At 37.7% G+C, this 19,101-nt stretch overlaps 1 protein-coding gene across 4 annotated transcripts in view; it reads right to left on the bottom strand.

The window, feature by feature from the left end:
- The window catches only part of LOC106053278 (soluble guanylate cyclase 88E-like), a 133,734-nt gene extending 126,088 nt beyond the window's left edge, over positions 1-7,646 (bottom strand). For 2 of the 4 annotated variants that reach the window (XM_056044200.1, XM_056044203.1), the window contains exon 1: positions 4,275-4,469. The gene's annotated coding sequence lies outside the window, so the exon portion shown is untranslated. Of the gene's footprint in view, positions 1-4,274; positions 4,470-4,513; positions 4,615-7,512 lie in introns of those variants that run through there. The other 2 variants (XM_056044202.1, XM_056044201.1) reach the window with 2 other exon arrangements.
- Positions 7,647-19,101: the final 11,455 nt, after the last annotated feature.

Below are 19,101 nucleotides of genomic sequence, written 5' to 3'. Positions count from 1 at the left end.
TTTCCCTTGTTCGGGATAGCAAACAAATAATTAATCACCAATAGATTTTTTTTTTCAGGCACAAGAAATAATTATGCAAAATTTCTACTTGATCCGAGTTTTGGGTGTAGGGGAAATAACGTGTACAAACATTTTACCAGACAGACAGACAGACAGAGTAAGTTGATATAAGCTTTGTAAAAAAAACGTCTTAAATATTTCATTTTAAAACCCTAAAAGGTTTTGATTTCACAAAAACACCAGAACATTGGAAGGTTCTAAATATTTTTCTAGTCAATGAGATTTAATTAGAATAAACGGACTAACGGCCGGAGGAACAGGCAGACCACACAAAAGTAATAGGAACATGCAGACCACACAAAAGTAATAGGAACAGGCAGACCACACAAAAGTAATAGGAACATGCAGACCACACAAAAGTAATAGGAACATGCAGACCACACAAAAGTTATAGGAACAGGCAGACCACACAAAAGTAATAGGAACATGCAGACCACACAAAAGTAATAGGAACAGGCAGAGCACATAAAAGTAATAGGAACAGGCAGACCACACAAAAGTAATAGGAACAGGCAGAGCACATAAAAGTAATAGGAACAGGCAGAGCACACAAAAGTAATAGGAACATGCAGACCACACAAAAGTAATAGGAACAGGCAGAGCACACAAAAGTAATAGGAACAGGCAGAGCACACAAAAGTAATAGGAACAGGCAGACCACACAAAAGTAATAGGAACAGGCAGACCACACAAAAGTAATAGGAACAGGCAGAGCACACAAAAGTAATAGGAACAGGCAGACCACACAAAAGTAATAGGAACAGGCAGACCACACAAAAGTAATAGGAACAGGCAGACCACACAAAAGTAATAGGAACAGGCAGACCACACAAAAGTAATAGGAACAGGCAGAGCACACAAAAGTAATAGGAACATGCAGACCACACAAAAGTAATAGGAACATGCAGACCACACAAAAGTAATAGGAACAGGCAGAGCACACAAAAGTAATAGGAACAGGCAGAGCACACAAAAGTAATAGGAACAGGCAGACCACACAAAAGTAATAGGAACAGGCAGACCACACAAAAGTAATAGGAACAGGCAGACCACACAAAAGTAATAGGAACAGGCAGACCACACAAAAGTAATAGGAACAGGCAGAGCACACAAAAGTAATAGGAACAGGCAGACCACACAAAAGTAATAGGAACAGGCAGAGCACATAAAAGTAATAGCGGTTTTTCCTCTTTCGTGCACCGATAGAAAACCGCGCACTGACTACTTCGTTAACAGAGACAGTTCTGTCGTTGTGTCCTGACATCCACTAATGTCATGGTGTCCTGACACACGAATGTCAGGATGAAACAATTTATGTCATGCTGAGACAACTTCCATTTACACCGGATGTGCTCTACTCTCAGACCGACAGACAAAACTAATGTCATCATGTATGCATGGACACAAGCGATCAATCTGACAATTTCTATTTGTCCAGGCGTGGTCAAATGTCAGGTGTCATTACGTGAACGGTGTTAAGTATCAGTTTTGTAGGCGTGGTCATTTGTCAGGTGTTAATAAGGCTTTGGTTTGGTCGAATGACAGGTGTCATTAGCGGTACTGTTGCTTATACGCTATAGCCGTAGTATTTATATGACAATGTTAAAATGTGGTTTAATTACCAGCTGTGATCATGTTGATGTGGTTTATTGTAATAATGTGGATGTTGTTAGCTGTGATCATGTTGATGTGGTTTATTGTAATAATGTGGATGTTGTTAGCTGTGATGATGTTGCTGCTGTTACAAGGTGGGTTTATTATTACATTTAACACACCAACTCATTTTTTTTTTGTAGATGAACTTTTAAAGTGAGGATAACCCAAGACATTACTTAAATGACTTTGGTATTTGATCACCTCCCCTGAAATGTCAGCTAAAGATGAATATAAGACAGAAAAAGTATTTCAAAAACATGGGCATGGTCTAAATGTGATCTGAGCCAAGTACTGGACATGTGAGCAGTAGAACACACTCCTACATACAAACACATACATACACATACATAAACACATATACACATACATACAAATGAGCGGTGGCTGAGCGGTAAAGCGCTTGGCTTCCGAACCGAAGGTCTTAGGTTCCAATCCTGGTGAAGACTGGGATTTTGAATTTTGGGATCTTTTGGTGCCTCTGAGTCCACCCAGCTCTAATGGGTACCTGACTTTAGTTGGGGAAAAGTAAAGGCGGTGGGTCGTTGGGCTGGCCACATGACACCCTCGTTAACTGTAGGCCACAGAAACATCATCTGCGCTATAGACTACAAGGTCTGATAGGGGAACTTTACTTTTACACATACATACACTTCATAAGTACCTTACAAATGTTGGTCGTGAAATGATGGACTCATTAAAAGCAACAGACTTTTGTTTAGAGAAACACCTGGCTTGCTCGTGTAAAAGAATTTAGGAAAACACCTAGCTTGCTCGTGTAAAAGGATTGAGGAAAACACATGGCTTGCTCGTGTAAAAGGATTTAGGAAAACACCTAGCTTGCTCGTGTAAAAGGATTTAGGAAAACACCTAGCTTGCTCGTGTAAAAGGATTTAGGAAAACACCTGGCTTGCTCGTGTAAAAGGATTTAGGAAAACATGGTTTGCTCGTGTAAAAGGATTTAGGAAAACACCTAGCTTGCTCGTGTAAAAGGATTTAGGAAAACACCTGGCTTGCTAGTATAAAAGGATTTAGGAAAACACCTGGCTTGCTAGTGTAAAAGGATTTAGGAAAACACATGGCTTGCTAGTGTAAAAGGATTTAGGAAAACACATGGCTTGCTAGTGTAAAAGGATTTAGGAAAACACCTGGCTTGCTCGTGTAAAAGGATTTAGGAAAACACCTGGCTTGCTAGTATAAAAGGATTTGGGAAACACCTGGCTTGCTAGTGTAAAAGGATTTAGGAAAACACCTGGCTTGATAGTGTAAAAGGATTTAGGAAAACACCTAGCTTGCTCGTGTAAAAGGATTTAGGAAAACACCTGGCTTGCTAGTGTAAAAGGATTTAGGAAAACACCTGGCTTGCTAGTGTAAAAGGATTTAGGAAAACACATGGCTTGCTCGTGTAAAAGGATTTAGGAAAACACCTGGTTTGCACACATGACCGAGTCCTGATAATAGCACACAAGACTGAGGTCTGGTAATACCACACATGACTGAGATCTGGTAATAGTACACAAGACTGAGGTCTGGTAATACCACACATGACTGAGATCTGGTAATAGTACACACGACTGAGGTCTGGTAATACCACACATGACTGAGATCTGGTAATACCCCACATGACTGAGATCTGGTAATAGTACACATGACTGAGGCCTGGTAATACCACACATGACTGAGATCTATTAATAGTATACAAGACTGAGGTCTGGTAATAACACACATGACTGAGGTCTGGTAATACCACACATGACTGAGGTCTGGTAATACCACACATGACTGAGGTCTGGTTATACTACACATGACTGAGGTCTGGTAATACCACACATGACTGAGGTCTGTTAATACCACACATGACTGAGGTCTGGTAATACCACACATGACTGAGGTCTGTTAATACCACACATGACTGAGGTCTGTTAATACCACACATGACTGAGGTCTGGTAATACCACACATGACTAAGATCTGGTTATACTACACATGACTGAGATCTGGTTATTCTACACATGACTGAGGTCTGGTAAAGCGAAGCTCACTTTATTGTAAGACACTGTTTATATGCATATATAGATCTTGTTATCTGTATTTGTAAAGTATGCACGTCTAACTTTTTGAGAGAACTTTTGGTATAATGCGAAATAATTTTGCGTAAATTAAGAATTTAAACAGAAAAATCATTTATTTATTATATTAGTATTGAGAAAATATTTGCAACATTTTGTTACATACAATATTGATATTGAGAATGTTATAAATTCTATTTGAAAATACTAAGTATATAATATTGGCCATAGAAAACATTGGATTATGTCATTAATTTTCAATATCATTATATGTTAAATGTGTGCAGTAGTTGAATCAGACATACCAACCAAATAGTTCACTTTTGTTATATGTATTTAGTGTAAAAAATAAACAACAACAAATATATAACAGATAGTCAGATCACATGGAAGATCCATCCGGTTGTTAAAAGAAATTATTCAGACATTTGATAACGCATAATAAGAACGCTAACTGAAGTTGAAGCTATCAAATGTCTAGGATTATCTTACCTTGACTAATGATGTTATCGATGGATGAGGAGGCTATGAGAGATTAGATTTATCAACACAGACCAGGAAGAAATATTTACACAAAATGCGTTCACTTCTTTAGAAAGGAAGAGTTGTCCCTCCTGGCCTCACCCTGGCAGAAACCCAGTGCACGCGCCACGTTCTGTTCTCACTCACAATTCTCTCTCTCTCTCTCTTTCGCTCTCTCTCTTTCTCTCTCCTCCCTCCTGTCGACTCACCAACCCACTGGACCTGACAGCATCAAGGGCTCACAGTCTTTAAAAGCTCAACAATAACAGCTTACAGTAAAGTGGGCGCCATCTTTTCCTGGTGGTTACGTCTGTTACGAAAACAAGAAATAAAACCGCCATGGAATATTGAAACAAGCAAAAGTTAAAATAAAACCTTAATGAGATCTTACATCAATCACATTGTATACAATTTCTTATACAGGATGGCACAGTAAGAAGTGTTCATCTGTCCGTGCGTGTGATGCCTTATCAGATGGAAACTTACATTCAATGTTTTTGAATTACGTACAGAAACAATAGGAAAGAAAGCAACGATATATCCCGCATTAGCAACTATTTAGTTTGTGAGATGCCGTTTCAAGCCGTAAAGGTTAATTAGTCTACTAATAATGTAATTTAATTGAGACTCATTAAGACTAAATCTGATCATTGTGACTACCACTGATAAACGATCGCAAGAGAAAGCCTCCAATCAGACGTATGACCGACAGGGAACTTAATGAATGTATTACACCAAGGGCGAAGACCTACGAGCTAATTAACCATTTAATCTCCCCTGGAACACTGCATTGGAAAACTACGTCTACCAACGCAATTAAAGCGCAGATAACTCTCTGGCAATTCTTTCTGGGCTAATGAAATATTCTCCAAAGATCGTTGGTGGATTCAATGCTAGACATTTCTCTTTTACATAGGCCTGTACTGACCCAATACTGTCATTAGAACTAAATTGACCTAGTATTTTCTATAAACTTTAAATGACCTAGTTTTGTTCACAGATATAAAATGAACTATTATTGAACTTTTATCGAAATAGGCCTATTATGGAATATACATCAAACCCTAATATTTCAAATAGAACCAAATTGATTATTTCAAAATATGTAGATCTAAATTAATGTACATAGATCTTCAATGATATAGATATAGATAATTGTATTATTGTCTTATATTTACAAATAAACCTAGGGAGTGTAGATGAAGACCTTCCTCTAAGTACAACCAGTCAAGAACAGTTCTACTACAAGCAATAAAGGGAGTGCACTAGAACAAATACTTGAACAAAACAACAACAGAGCTTATGTTGAGTGAAGTTACAGCAATCATTTTTAATTAATCATATAATTAATCTTTTATAGATCTAGACTAACAATAATTAATTTTTGCGAGTGGAAATATTTGTATGAATTAGTTTTGTTCTCAACTTTCATGTGAGAGTCTAAATTCCAAATAGATGTCTCGAGTCTCCGTGATAGCGGTTGTGTTATCTAGCCACGAAGCTAGTTAAGCTTTTGTTAAAATAGAAGCTTTGTTGTTCTCAATTGTTAGTTTCAAATTTTCTGCAAACGACCTGATTCTCTACACCATCCTTAGTTTAGAGCATCTTCTCTATGATAAAAAAAAAAAAAAAAAAAAAAAAATATTTAGGACTAATTGATTAATTAATGGGTTACGTTTATTTGAATTGAATAATTGCGGGCAAATTTTAAGTAGACCCGAGAATGCAAAGGCGGAGAAATAACGTGTACTAAATTCCACCCAGATAGACAGAGTGAGTTGTAAAAAATCCTAAAATCATGGCGTGCTTCCAAACAAAGTAGAACTACCATTTGGTTTGAACGGAAACAGACAACAAGCAATCCAAACTCGTTGCTATGGGTCTAGATCATAGACATCAATAAATAGAGACTGGAAGTAGGAAGTTATTTTTATTTGGGGGAAGTCAAATATGTTTGATGTACTATATCTATGTGGAAAAAAATGGCGGCAATTGAGCTATAAATTCTAGGACTAACATCTCAGCCAATATATAATTATGATCTTTAGTTTTGAAAAGTACAAAACTGCCATATTCCCAGTATTTTGCCTTTGTTTCATAATCATAGACATAGGCAAATATATATAGGTTTGTGATGTGGATCTATGTTTGTTGACATGGCTTCTTTATTAATGTATGGCGGTCGTCTTATCGATTCAAATTGTTAGAATTAGTTTTTAGTCAAAAAAGTCAAAGAAAATGAGCTGAACGTGCTCTAATGTTCGTAGTACGATAGGCCAAGGGATAAATTCTAAAGGTTGAAAAAAAATTGAATATTATACACATTAACTTTCAGTTTCAGTAAGTCAGAATAACTGTGACTGTCACTAATTTAATATTGATAGATCTAAATCTAATAAATATGACTAATATTTGTAATAACTAGGTCTAATACTTTTCATACTTTTTACTACTAACTATTAAACTAGTCAGTCTATCATCTATGCATGCAGACTATAGACTAGATCTAATATAAGTATAGATTATAGATCTAGTGACAATCTAGTCCTAGACTATTTATTTTATATACTAACTATAGACTATAGTGTCTATAGACTAGACTATACAGATTACAATTATAGTTTATAGTATAGTAGTAAGTAGTATTTTTTTTACTATAGTATTTATATAGACTAGATCTAAATCTAGTATTTAAAACTATTTATAATTATTTTAATTATGTAAATTTAATAGATTTGGTAGGCACGATTAGAGATATAATAATACAGAAAGGGTTCTATCAATTATATAGGTTATGGCTGAAAAAAAAAACAACTATAAATACTTTTAATTTTACACTGCTCATAACTGCTGTATAACTCATACAAACTTATCTTTTCCCAAATGTTTCCCATAATAATTTTTACTTTATCGTCCAGTCTATATATATATCTATATGTCTATGGTATGGATTGAAGACAATGTCTTGTTATACAAAAGCTTTCTCCATTTGGTCAAACTAGGTTTAATAACGAAACAAATATGATAGTTAAAGATCTAGATAACGAAACATTTAGTCGAATACAAAAAAAATGGAAAAGTTAAAATGAAGTCTCTATACATGTAAAAATATCAAAAATTGTCAAAGCTAAACTAGTCCTTTCAAACTGTCCAGAACTGCCAAGAAACAAATTCTAAGCTACAAACATCCAATGTGAACATCTCTTACCGGTAGCGATACTGGCACACAGGATCTACTAGGGACAACTCCATTTAGTATGTGACTTACTTTAGAAGTCTTATCTAGTACACCGACACTGCGTGACCTCCGCCTTCTATTCCAGTGACCTCCGCCTTCTATTCCAGGGACTTGTGGATGAGAATGAAGCCATTCACCTGGAACAAAGGCCCATAATTGCCAGGTACTCTATTGAAAAGCAACATCGATATTTTTAGCTTTTTGGTTCCAGACGAAACTCCTAAACAATAGAAGCCTAATAGACACCCATGTCCGCATGGTTGTGGCAGGTACAGTTTCTGACACGGGTCATGCAAAATACTGGACAATAGAGTGAGACTGAAAATTTCAATCTTTTCGTCTGTAGCCTACTTCTCCTTGGCAGAAAGGAAATTTAGTTTTTAGTTCTTTGATGATTTAGTTCTCCGTCAAAACACTTGTCTCCTAGATTGGTTGTCTTTTAGCGTTTTAGTAATACAAGAGTTTGATATCTGTTTCATATTTAGTTGTTATTTTTTTCCTACTTACTTCCTAACTTAGGGGGGGGGGTTGGAATCGAATCTAATTAGACTAGGACTTTTTAAAAAATTACATTAGACTCGCGCTGAGCACCTAATAGTATCGCCCAACCTCAGACACCTACCCCAGACTCGCGCTGAGCACCTAATAGTATCGCCCACCCTCAGACCCCTACCCCAGACTCGCGCTGAGCACCTAATAGTATCAGGTTCACTTGATCTTTTGCAATAAACATTTCCGTAGTAGGAACTAATAGGTTCGGATTGAATAGTTTGGTGTTGATCTACTTGGGTGCTAATAGTAAATGTTCATGGTCTTTGTAAATATCTTTTAATCTTTTACTTGACTAAATCCTTTTGGATTACTTTTGATGTGGATTAGATAAGACTAGTACTTGTTATAAACTTTTTTTTTCTTTTTAAACGTTATAAAATAAAATATTCTTTGTTTCAAATTCAGATCTTTGTCGCGTTACTTTATGCACATATAATGGATCAGCTCTTAGAAATAGAAGCACTATCGTCCCATGTGTAAAGGTTGGCTACAAGCTGGGTAGAACCTGGGTACAAGCTGGGTAGGACCTGGCTACAAGCTGAGTAGAACCTGGGTATAAGCTGGGTAGGACCTGGGTAAAACCTTAGTAGAACGTCGAACCTGGGTAAAAGCTGTGTAGCCTTCACAGACACGATACGAGCCTCACCCCTACCCCTAGTTCCGTCCTATGGTGTTGGATATCCTTTAAGACATGTCTTGAATTTCTGTTTAATCTGGACACTTTTCAGAAATGTCGTCTTAACAAAGTGCTAAGACGAATGATCTCCCCTGGCGTACATTTTGTCATGTGACCAGATCAAGATTAGGAAGACATTTAATTCTTTGTATCAATATATATAAATGTTGGTGTGTGTGTTTTGTTCTAGACTGTCGACTAAACGCTTGATTGAGCTGGTAAGGTTCGGCTACATTGCTGTATCTTTGAGTGACAAGTAACCTACATTACAGAGCAGACCTGGACTTAGTTCTAAACAAGAGAGTCTCTCAAGTGTGACCAGACCCCTCTGTCAATCTGGAATTAATGGACAATCAGAGGATCAAAGAGATCAGGTGATCAGTAATGATTTTATGATATTTTGATCAGTAGTGATTGTGTTTGCTCCATTCAGTTATTCTCCACCTGGATTCAACACTCCAGCAACAATTAGTTCATGAACAAACAGAGTTCTAAATTTAGAATTGCCACTTGGACATGTGCAGGGAAAAGACAATCAGAACTAAATTATGTGCATTGCCTTGTGACCCTGCCTATAGTTCATCAGCTTTTAATATATTAAAGGCTTAAACTACATACACACACACTCACACAGTCACACACACACTCAGGGTCACAAATAACTTTTGTAAGACATCTGACAAGTTGTCATTTACAATTTTGTTCTCCACGCTGGAAATTGTTGAAGAGTATTTTGTTTCGCTGTCAATGTCTTACTTTTGTTTTTGTATCACTGTCAATGTCTTACTTTTGTTTTTGTATCACTGTCAATGTCTTACTTTTGTTTTTGTATCACTGTCAATGTCTTACTTTTGTTTTTGTATCACTGTCAATGTCTTACTTTTGTTTTTGTATCACTTTCAATGTCTTACTTTTGATTTGTCTCATTGGTCAATGAACACTTTTCTTTAGAAATATTCATAATGACTTCAAAGTGACATAGACCTGTTACAGTCTTTTCAAGTCACAACTTCACCAAGGACGGAACCTGGATACAAATACCAAGAAAGGCTATAATGATTTTCCTAGACATTTACCTATTGATTATATCGCTGAGAAAAGAATTACTAGCTCGTTGATCACATTGTGAAAATTCTAGTTTAACCGTTATAATTTTTCGAAGTAAAAAAGAAATAAATTTAAATTTGACTAGAGAACTAGGTCTAGGTCTACATCCAATACAGCTTTTGAAAGGACTATCGCGTTCGGAAATTTCCAAAAGTAAATCATTCTGATTAAAAAGTTTAATAAATTATTGTTCAGGAAAATTTTAAGTCTTCTAAGTCTTGATCTATCATTGGAGTATTATAAAGTGTTACCAGGAAATTTTCTTGGGGTGAAAAGTTAAATAATAATGTATCGAAAGTAGTTAGCTTTATGAATGATTTATTAGATGACTTTGAAACTATCTGAGAAGCTTAATTACTAAATATATATATAAAAAAAACTTGGAATGGGTAATCTCTTAATGGGAAAAATTTCCGGCTACCATATATATAAAGTGGCGTAACTAAGGATTCGGAGGGGGGGGACTTGTATATGTATATAACTAAAGGTTCGGGAGGGGGGGTGGACTTACATATGTCTATAACTAAAGGTTCGGGGGGGGGTGGACTTACATATGTCTATAACTAAAGGTTCGGGGGGGGGGACTTACATATGTCTATAACTAAAGGTTCGGGGGGTGAACTTACATATGTATATAACTAAAGGTTCGGGGGGGGGACTTACATATGTATATAACTAAAGGTTGGGGGGGGGGTGAACTTACATATGTATATAACTAAAGGTTCGGGGGGGGGGGGACTTACATATGTATATAACTAAAGGTTCGGGGGGGTGGACTTACATATGTATATAACTTAAGGTTCGGGGAGGGGGACTTACATATGTATATAACTAAAGGTTCGGGGAGGTGGACTTACATATGTATATAACTAAAGGTTCGGGGGGGTGGACTTACATATGTATATAACTAAAGGTTCGGGGGGGTGGACTTACATATGTATATAACTAAAGGTTCGGGGAGGGGGACTTACATATGTATATAACTAAAGGTTCGGGGGTGGACTTACATATGTATATAACTAAAGGTACGGGGGGGTGGAATTACATATGTATGCAACTAAAGGTTTGGGGGGGGGGGTGGACTTACATATGTATATAACTAAATGTTCGAGGGGGGGACTTACATATGTATATAACTAAATGTTCGAGGGGGGGACTTACATATGTATATAACTAAATGTTCGAGGGGGGGACTTACATATGTATATATCTAAAGGTTCGGGGGAATGTATATAACAAATATCTGAAGTATATTTTGATTATTTTATTTCATGTGCGTTTCTTGTTCTAGGCTTCTTCCTCGTTCTGCCTCTCTCATTCTGTGTCTTTCTATATCACTCTCTTTGCCTCTCTCTTTCTGTGTCTTTCTATATCACTCTCTCTGCCTCTCTCCTTCTGTGTCTCTCCCCTCTATGTCACTCTCTCTACCCCTCTGCCTCTCTCCTTCTGTGTTTCTCCTCTCTATGTCACTCTCTCTACACCTTTGTCTCTCTCCTTCTGTGTCTCTCCCCTCTATATCACTCTCTCTGCCCCTCTGCCTCTCTCCTTCTGTGTCTCTCCTCTCTATGTCACTCTTTCTACCCCTCTGTCCCTCTCCTTCTGTGTCTCTCCCCTCTATGTCACTCTCTCTACCCCTCTGCCTCTCTCATTTTGTGTTTCTCCCCTCTATGTCACTCTCTCTGCCCCTCTTCCTCTCTCCTTCTGTGTCTCTCCTCTCTATGTCACTCTCTCTACCCCTTTCCCTTTCTCCTTCTGTGTCTCTCCCCTCTATATCACTCTCTCTGCCCCTATGCCTCTGTCCTTCTGTGTCTCTCTCTCTAGGTCACTCTCTCTTTCCCTCTGGCTCTCTCCTTCTGTGTCTTTTATCTCTATGTCACTCTCTCTCTCTGCCCCTCTGCCTCTCTCCTTCTGTGATTCTCCCCTCTAGGTCACTTTCTCTACCCCACTGCCTCTCTCCTTCTGTGTCTCTCCTCTCCATGTCACTCTCTCTGCCCCTCTGCCTCTGTCCTTCTGTGTCTCTCTCTCTCTAGGTCACTCTCTCTTTCCCTCTGCCTCTCTCCTTCTGTGTCTTTTATCTCTATGTCACTCTAACCCCTCTGCCTCTCTCCTTCTTTGTCTCTTCCCTCTAGGTCACTCTCTCTACCCCTCTGCCTCTCTCCTTCTTTGTCTCTCCCCTCTATGTCACTCTTTCTCTGCCCCTCTGCCTCTCTCCTTCTGTGTCTCTCCTCTCTATGTCACTCTCTCTGCCCCTCTGCCTCTGTCCTTCTGTGTCTCTCTCTCTCTAGGTCACTCTCTCTTTCCCTCTGCCTCTCTCCTTCTGTGTCTTTTATCTCTATGTCACTCTCTCTGCCCCTCTGACTCTCTCCTTCTGTGTCTCTCCTCTCTATGTCACTCTAACCCCTCTGCCTCTCTCCTTCTTTGTCTCTTCCCTCTAGGTCACTCTCTCTACCCCTCTGCCTCTCTCCTTCTTTGTCTCTCCCCTCTATGTCACTCTTTCTCTGCCCCTCTGCCTCTCTCCTTCTGTGTCTCTCCCCTCTATGTCACTCTCTCTACCCCTTTGCCTCTCTCCTTCTGTATCTCTCCTCTCTATGTCACTCTCTCTCTCCCCCTCTGCCTCTTTCCTTCTGTGTCTCTCCTCTCTATGTCACTCTCTCTCTCTACCCCTCTGCCTCTCTCCTTCTGTGTCTCTCCCCTCTAGGTCACTCTCTCTACCCCTCTGCCTCTTTCCTTCTGTGTCTCTCCCCTCTAGGTCACTCTCTCTACCCCTCTGCCTCTCTCCTTCTGTGTCTCTCCCCTCTATGTCACTCTCTCTTCCCCTGTCCTTCCCTCGGACTCTCCTCATTTTTCGTTCTCCATCTAACTCCTATATGTCTCCCTCTCCCACTGTGTCTCTTTCTGTTTATCTTCTTCTATGTCTCTCCTTTTGTCTCCCTGTTTCTCCCATTGTGTCTCTCTTCGCTTATGTGTATCCATCAGTGTCTGGCCCTGTCACTCACTTTCTCTCTCTCTTCCTCTCCCTCTCTCCCTCGTTGATTCACCCCCCTCCCCCAGCTCACGTGTCACACAAATATATACAGTTTTATATTACAGAGCACTGACATGTGTCAGCGGCGTATCAAGTTTAGCATTGACTTAGTCCTTGAACTGACAAATCATCTCCTGTTTCTCATGAATGAGATGAACATTTCTTGACCAGGCGACAGACATCCACTGAGTTTCTTGACCTTTATAATTTTATTATAATTAGACATTTGTATATTTCTTGGTTTAGTTTTTCAGAGCACGTTTCTAACGTAGATCACTTTGAAGACTATATCCAAATGTACATTCTTCTCAGTTCGAGACCTTCCTGTAACCTAGATATTTCCCAACCTTTCCGTAGTCTCAGAGATTGGTTTCTTTCATTAACCTTCTCACGCACCAAATGTTTAGTTTCAAACCTGACTTCCGGTTAGAATGTATCGTTCAATCAGATCCACTCGCAACTATCCATCAAATCCACGGAACAATCCATTCGACAGACTCACTTCATTAACTTGTAACTTCAGACTTGCCACTAATGGTCTGGTTATCTAGTTGCTAGCAGTTCCACCAGATCTTATGGCTGCTATCAAACAGTTCCCACAGCTTCGACCTGGTCGATGACAAATAACTCCTAAGTTCTCTCGCAGTTTAAAAATAGATACAATTGTTTCACATTTTTACTGCAATTTTCAGAACTAGCTTCAGAAATGTAAATAAGCTTAACGCTTCGTCAACCTAGTGAGTTGATTGGGAATAATAAAGTGAACTTAGTGATTTTATAAGCAATAATAAAGTAAACATACTGATTTTATAAGTAATAATAAAGTAAACATACTGATTTTATAAGCAATAATAAAGTAAACTTACTGATTTTATAAGCAATAATAAAGTAAACTTACTGATTTTATAAGCAATAATAAAGTAAACTTACTGATTTTATAAGCAATAATAAAGTAAACTTACTGATTTTATAAGCAATAATAAAGTAAACATACTGATTTTATAAGCAATAATAAAGTAAACATACTGATTTTATAAGCAATAATAAAGTAAACTTACTGATTTTATAAGCAATAATAAAGTAAACTTACTGATTTTATAAGCAATAATAAAGTAAACATACTGATTTTATAAGCAATAATAAAGTAAACTTACTGATTTTATAAGCAATAATAAAGTAAACATACTGATTTTATAAGCAATAATAAAGTAAACATACTGATTTTATAAGCAATAATAAAGTGAAATTACTGATTTTATAAGAAATAATTAAGTGAATTTAATGAGATAATTGGAAATAATAAAAAGTGAATTTAGTCAGTAGAAAAGAAATATAAACTCGTGAAACTAGTAAAAAGAAATATTTCAAAGAGAGTTGGTGTGGTTACACAAACTCAAAGGTGGCCCCACCGAAACCGCCCAAGGACAAGGAATAATTAAGCCATGGTCTTGTTTTGATTGTACAAAGTAATAAAATTTCAAAGAATTATTTGACATTGTTTTTCACTTGAAAACAAGCTGGACAACCTATTTATTAATAATGAGACTTTAAGACCTTTCGTCAAGAAAACTAAATGTAATATATAAGACAGAAGTATTTATTTAGACTAAAGACTTGATACCACAGGATACGAAAGATTTATTAATGTTTTTATATGTATTCAATAAACTGATAGTTATGTGGCTATAGTGGCTATATATGAACCTGCCCTAACTGATGTTATTAAATGATTTACTTCGCTTTAAAATGTAATAGCTAGTATGACAGAAAATACCTAATTTAGTCTTAGAAATTTACCAAAAAAAAATGAAAGCATACACACATATACACTTCGACTATGCTAATAATATTGTTATGACTTTGCCATGCGCACCACCATCCAGGCTAGTGCAGAGATGCTCACTTCTAGTAACCAAACTAGAAAAGGATGTTGACATTAGTAGACAAACGATTTCCGCCCAAGTAGAGAGCCAATATGGAGATGCTGTACTCAAGGCAGATGTCCTTTGTGTTTGTCATGTCTCTATGTAGATAAACGTCAATGTCCTCGTTGAGTTGCCTCACTTAAGTTATTACAATATATATCCTTTGTCTTTTTTTATACTATCAATAGTTGTAAAAATGATGTAATTTTATGAATCAAATCGCTAGCATAGTTGATTTTAAAAATTAAAATTTTCGCTTTCAGAAAATAAAAAAGTTGCCATTGCATCAGAACTTTGATGTTCAATTGTCAATATATTTTCTTCTTGATGAGATCTAAACAAAACGGACGGACAGACCACACAAGACTAATACTGGTCATTTCCCTTTCCTGGACAACTAAAAACGTATTTAATAATGAACCTGTAATATCCTTCGTTGGTTATCTTGGTTATTTATGAAATAATGTTGTATTAACAAAAAAAAGAAAAAAGTTTTAGCACCAGAACTTTGCACGATTTAAAAGATCATGATATCGGATTTTCTATTTTTTTTTTAGCTTCTGCGATCTAAACGGTACGCACAGATGGACAGACAGTTCACACAAAAACTAATGGCGGCTATTCCCCCTTTAGTGGCAGCTACTACAATGCAACAGTACTGTTGAGATCTTGTCCAGTTGGTTGGCATATTTAGCGCTTGTCTGTGACTCGGCAGATCAGTATTTTCTCTCTGTACACGCGTTCATTCGATACTCCAGACATGCAAGTATCAACAGGTTAATAAGAAAATATTTTAACAGTCTTTTAATCACTGACCAAAACAGAGTACGGTCAGTTCTGGTTGGGCCATGTCCAGGTCTAAAGTAATCCATAGTGTAAGCAAAACAAAAGTCTGTAGATTAAATTCTACTGAATGATAAATTCATTTCCCTTGAAAGCTGCTTGCCAATGCTCTAATTAGTTCAGGTTGACAGCTGGTATTAAATCTCCAGTAAGGTCAGATTTAGTTCCAATTGATTACACATTGTATCGATCTAATCAAGAGACTACTTATTAAATGTAGACCATCATTCACGAGCGGATCAAAAACTTTGGAGTGGGGTGGGGGGGTGCGATTATTTTCCAAACCCTAACCCTAACGCCCAGTAAATCCTAACCCTAAGCATAATATATATATATATATGGGCTTTTTTTATTACGGGGTTTATCGTAAATTTTGGAGGGGGTTTTAAAATCAAACTCTTCCTTAGCTGTGTTCTTGGAATTTGGGGATTGTCGTTTGCATTTTTTTTCATTGTTTTATAGATGAGAGGGATTTAACTGCAAAACCAAAACCCCCTTGTCTGTGCTGGGACAAGTGATGGGGCAAGTGATGGGACAGGTGATGGGGCAAGTGATGGGACAAGTGATGGGGCAAGTGATGGGACAAGTGATGGGGCAAGTGATGGGGCAAGTGATGGGGCAAGTGATGGGACAAGTGATGGGACAAGTGATGGGGCAAGTGATGGGGCAAGTAATGGGACAAGTGATGGGGCAAGTGATGGGGCAAGTGATGGGGCAAGTGATGGGACAAGTGATGGGACAAGTGATGGGGCAAGTGATGGGACAAGTGATGGGACAAGTGATGGGACAAGTGATGGGACAAGTGATGGGGCAAGTGATGGGGCAAGTAATGGGACAAGTGATGGGACAAGTGATGGGACAAGTGATGGGACAGGTGATGGGGCAAGTGATGGGACAAGTGATGAGACAGGTGATGGGGCAAGTGATGGGACAAGTGATGGGGCAAGTGATGGGACAAGTGATGGGACAAGTGATGGGGCAAGTGATGGGGCAAGTGATGGGACAAGTGATGGGGCAAGTGATGGTTTAGTCTTCAAATCTCACCTAAAATAAACAAAATCATGCAAAAAATCAGTCACTAAATTCCGATCCCTAATTATCAGGGGGGGGGGTTAACGTTTTTTTTTAAACCCAACCCCCACTCCCTGGCCACGCCCATGTATATATATATATATATATATATAAAACACACACATAACCACATTCTGGACACGTTTGACTACGTACACACACATACCCACATTCTGGACACGTTTGACTACGTACACACATACCCACATTCTGGACACGTTTGACTACGTACACACACATACCCACATTCTGGACACGTTTGACTACGTACACACACATACCCACATTCTGGACACGTTTGACTACGTACACACACACCCACATTCTAGACACGTTTGACTACGTACACACACACACATTCTGGACAACTTTCACTATGTACACACACATACCTACATTCTGGACAAGTTTGACTATTTACACACACAAACCCACATTCTGGACAAGTTTGACTACGTACACACACACACATTCTGGACACGTTTGACTACGTACACACACACACACACACATTCTGGACAAGTTTGACTATTTACACACACAAACCCACATTCTGGACAAGTTTGACTACGTACACACACATACCTACATTCTGGACACGTTTGACTACGTACACACACACACACACACATTCTGGACAAGTTTGACTATTTACACACACATACCCACATTCTGGACAAGTTTGACTGCGTACACACACATGCCCACATTCTGGACAAGTTTGACTATTTACACACACATACCCACATTCTGGACAAGTTTGACTACGTACACAGTATTTTTTATTATTTTTTTATTTTATTTTTTTATGAAAATCGCATGCAAAATGTTGCTACTTAATCCGTTGTGATGGGGCGCTGTGGAAAATAAAGTAAGAAAATACTTACAGACATCCTAATGACTATTTGAATCAAATATTGACTATTAATTTCAGATGATGAGTTTGATTTGAGAAGCTCAACTAGATTATAAAATCGCGGATTTTAAAAAAATTAAATTTACATTTTAAAAAAATATTAGAAAAAAAAAATTTGAATGAAAAAACAAATTCAACAACTTGAACAATTAAACAAGTGAACACCTAGACGAACAAAAATATACATGGAAACAAATCATTGATTTGTGGCATTCATTTAAATATCAACACACACACAGACACATACACACAGTCACGCACAGACACACACAGACACACACAGTCACGCACAGACACACACAATGGACTTAACTTAAGTAAAATGACCAATATGTAGCACGTGATGATTTTACATGCAATGAATTTTGTTATCAAGAAATGATAGAAATGATTTTGCACACGAGATTTTCAAATATTTTCATTTGAATGTCACCAAGCAGACGTAGTTGTGCAGCTGTTTTTGCGCGGATTTTGTCTTGGGGCATTTTCTATATTCATTTGAGGAAGTCTTTCAAAAGAATGAAACAATATGTATGTTGTGTATGTGTTTATGTTGTGTTTGTATGTTTGTGTTCAAACGTATTTTTTTAATGTCATGAACTAGAGTTGTCTCCATCAGTTTGTGGTGTAAGTGTTGGTCTGTTACAAACATTGTGAGGGGATTTTAAGGACCGAAATAAAAAAAAGAAAAATATAAAACCTACTTTGTAAAAAATCAAAGTTTATATCAAGTAAGTTTGGATCAGTCATGTCATTCAATTTGTAATAGATCTAACAATAATAAGTCTGTGCAATTAGAAATATTTTTTACCGATTTGTTTTTGTTTAGCGCAATTTCATGCTTTTAGCTTTCTATGTGCCTAGAATCTTATCACTTGTCTAGAACAGTTGGGAAAAAAAAGGGGGGGGGGAAGAAAGAAGTATATGGGTGAATGTTGTCGTGATCGGTTTTTTTTAAGGCATTTTTTTTAAGCTGTGCGACTTTACTGAAATTCGAGTTTGAGGGCTCATGCCTCCTCAAGCCAATGCACCGTGCCAGCGATTGACTTATGAAAAGAGAAGGTTTTATAGTTATCTACTGTTAGTTTCAAACTTTAAAGCGACGACATAATTCTCTATAAAAGTACAAAGGGGACTAATTCAACTTACACCACCCCATCTATCAAGTATAAAATCTTTCCTTTGTTCGATACCAAACAAATTAATTAATTACTAATAGTTAATAAGGGATTAATTTCAGCACGGAGCTTTAGTGCATGGAGGCTTACAAATGGTTGGAATATATTTCCTTTCCTAGTTCGTATGTTTTACGTGTCCCGGGTGTTCCTTCAGACTCGTGACATATTGGCCCAAACATCTCAAAGGTCGCAGGGGGAGGGCAGGGACAGTCCCGAGCACAAGGCAGCCATCCGTAGTTCGCAATATAAATGCATGAAAAAGACAA

The sequence above is a fragment of the Biomphalaria glabrata genome, chromosome 10 (genome assembly GCF_947242115.1).
Source record: "Biomphalaria glabrata chromosome 10, xgBioGlab47.1, whole genome shotgun sequence".
NCBI lineage: Eukaryota > Metazoa > Mollusca > Gastropoda > Planorbidae > Biomphalaria > Biomphalaria glabrata.
Note: the sequence above shows the minus strand (reverse complement) of the source record. Positions and strands in the feature narration are given on the sequence as shown.